Raw genomic sequence first — 2,653 nt, forward strand, 5'->3', positions numbered from 1 at the left:
CCTGAAGTACCAAATGTTAACCTTTCACTTTTGATGTCTATTTCTATGAACTTTCCATCTTGTAGGCAGTTAATGATTTATCTAGCTAATATTCTATATATTTTTAACAATTTAATTTTTAGGATTAATCTTTATCAAATTGCACTGATGCGTAGGTTTAATATTGTTAATGATCAGCTTTACTCCTCATCAGAGTACAATAGACTCGGAGTTCCTCACTGCCAGACATGCATTGTAGGCCCATATTTCACAGATACTGAAAAAGTATTCCACTTCAAAACAATAAACCATGTAAGTTGCAGAGTATTAAATTAAAATTAAATGACATTAAATACTTTTACTTATTTGAATTATACCATCATGAAGGTTGAAGTTTTGAATGTAGTTAAGGAGTTTTCAGAAAAAGCACAATGTTGATACTTTTTACAAGAGTTTTATTCTGAGCTGCGGAGGTGCCTCGTCCTTGCAGAACAAAAATAAGTTGAACAAAGTGATCAGGACTGGTGGCAAAATTACTGGCGGCTCCTTGGACACAATAATGTCCAATGGAGTAACATATTAATAATCTTGCACAAATCTCATCTACTCTTTAGAGTTTACTCTCCTACCTGCTGGAAGGAGGTACTGCATCCCCTGTATTAATACTAAGACAGCGTCTACTTCCTTTATACCTTAAAGCATTCAATTGTTTGCTGGTAGTTAATAATTATCTTATTATTACTGCTGTTTTTGGAGTATAAGCTAATTCTCTATTTTTTTATTATAAAGCAATCAGCAATGTTGAATGTCCCTTTGTATCATGTTATTGTACTGTTGTTGTATTGTATTATTGTCATTTACTGTATGTTATATACATGTATTTATGAGCTCTTGACAAACTCCCTTGAGGGCAATATTCTAAACCCTTGTTCTTAATTGTCCTGACTCTGTCATCTCATATCATGAGTTTTTTTTTCCTACTGTAAAGCCCTTTTAAAAGCAACTTTTAAAGGCACTATATAAAAAAGATTCTGTTTGACCCTCTCCAGTCTATTGTCCTCTCATTCTATGTGTTACGTTCCACCTCCTACTCTTTTCTGTTATGATTCGTTTTTATGATTTCCTGTTGCGTCACTCTGGTTTTTGGTTAAAAACCTAGCGTCTCTGCAGTTCCTGGCTCAGTATTGGAAGATGGACGCCACAAGTCTTGCCTTTCCCCCGGGCTCTCCCAGTTCCAGTTCCGTCATGCTTTTAGTTCATTGTGTTCCCGGTCTCGGTCTTTAACAACGCGCCTCATGGGAGTCAGAACCGGTTTTTTCCATCATGTTTGTGCTGATGATACTCAAATATTCCTCTTTTCCCCTCCCACTGATCCTCACGTTAATGGAGATGTTTCATAGAAGTCTCCTTCTGGAATACCCCCTCATCTCTCATTAAGCTCACTCTAAGTCTGCTCTGCTCCTCCTTTTCCCCTTCATCTTCCTTCTGCTCAACGCACCTCTCCATCTTTCCCCGTAGTCTCCACTACCACCCTTTCACCTTTTCCTCCTCTGCCACGAACCCCAGTGCCACTCTTGACCTCCCCCTCATACTCTCAGAATATTCTTGTCCGGCATGCTCCTCCTGCTTCTTCTTGAACAACATCCCCACAGAGAACTGTCCCAACATGTGAACTCTTTTAACTCACTCTCCCTGAGGAAGCTGGGCTTCCAGTCAACATCATCTCATCCAGCTCAGCCTGTCCAGAATTCTGCAGCTTGTCTGTCTTCCTCACTCTTTTCATGACATTGCCTATTGCTGTGAGCACATCCGATGCAAAAGACTATCTGTCACTTACCCTTGTGCAGGTCGCTCTGCTCCAGCCTAGCAGCAGTCTCCGATCTCTCCCTGCACCCTCACTGACTCTCTCCATTCTTGAAGAAATTCTGTGCCTTTCCAGTCTCCTGCTTGCAAAGCCTCGAACCTCTTGGCCACCTTTCAACACCTGCTCAAGACTCTTCTGTTTAGAAAACACTGTGACCTCTCAACTCTCATCCACATCCTTCAATGAGGACTTGTTGCACTAATGCAAGTGCAAGATTGCTGGCCCCTGAGCAGGCTGTCTTGAGTCTTGAGTCTGTGGGTCATGTTCAGTTCAGTTTATTTGTCATATGCACAAGTGCAATGAAACGCTTATTTGCATGTGTGCTCCAATACAAAGACATTAAAGAATCACCAGCAGCAGCAGCAGGAGCAGCAACGAGTTACATAACATACAACTAAAAAACCAAGTCAGACAAGCAGCGTGAGAAGAGGAAAAAAAAAACATCAGTGTGCGTAGTGATGTAGATGAGTTCAGTCAGTGGGGTTCAGTGATCAGACAGCTTGCGGGAAGAAGCTGTCTCTGAAGCTGAAAGTTTGTGCCTTTATGCTCCTGTAACGCTGACCAGTGGGAAGGGGGGAGAAACCAGGATGACTGTTTCCAGCCTTCCTGACACAGCGAGCTATAAAAAATAGAGGGAAGCTGGACTCCAGTCGTGGCCTCCAATGTGACAGAGGGAGACGGGGAGAGAGAGAACGGGTGGGGGTCATGGCTGCAGGAGGAGGTGACATGTTAAAGACCTTGTGGATGTTGGAGATTTTGGCAGAGAAAAGTGGGGACAACAGGTGGAACAGGAGGAGGCAGGAGCAGGAT

Source organism: Lepisosteus platostomus, chromosome 8, assembly GCF_059453375.1.
Source record: "Lepisosteus platostomus isolate fLepPlt1 chromosome 8, fLepPlt1.hap1, whole genome shotgun sequence".
NCBI classification, from domain to species: domain Eukaryota; kingdom Metazoa; phylum Chordata; class Actinopteri; order Semionotiformes; family Lepisosteidae; genus Lepisosteus; species Lepisosteus platostomus.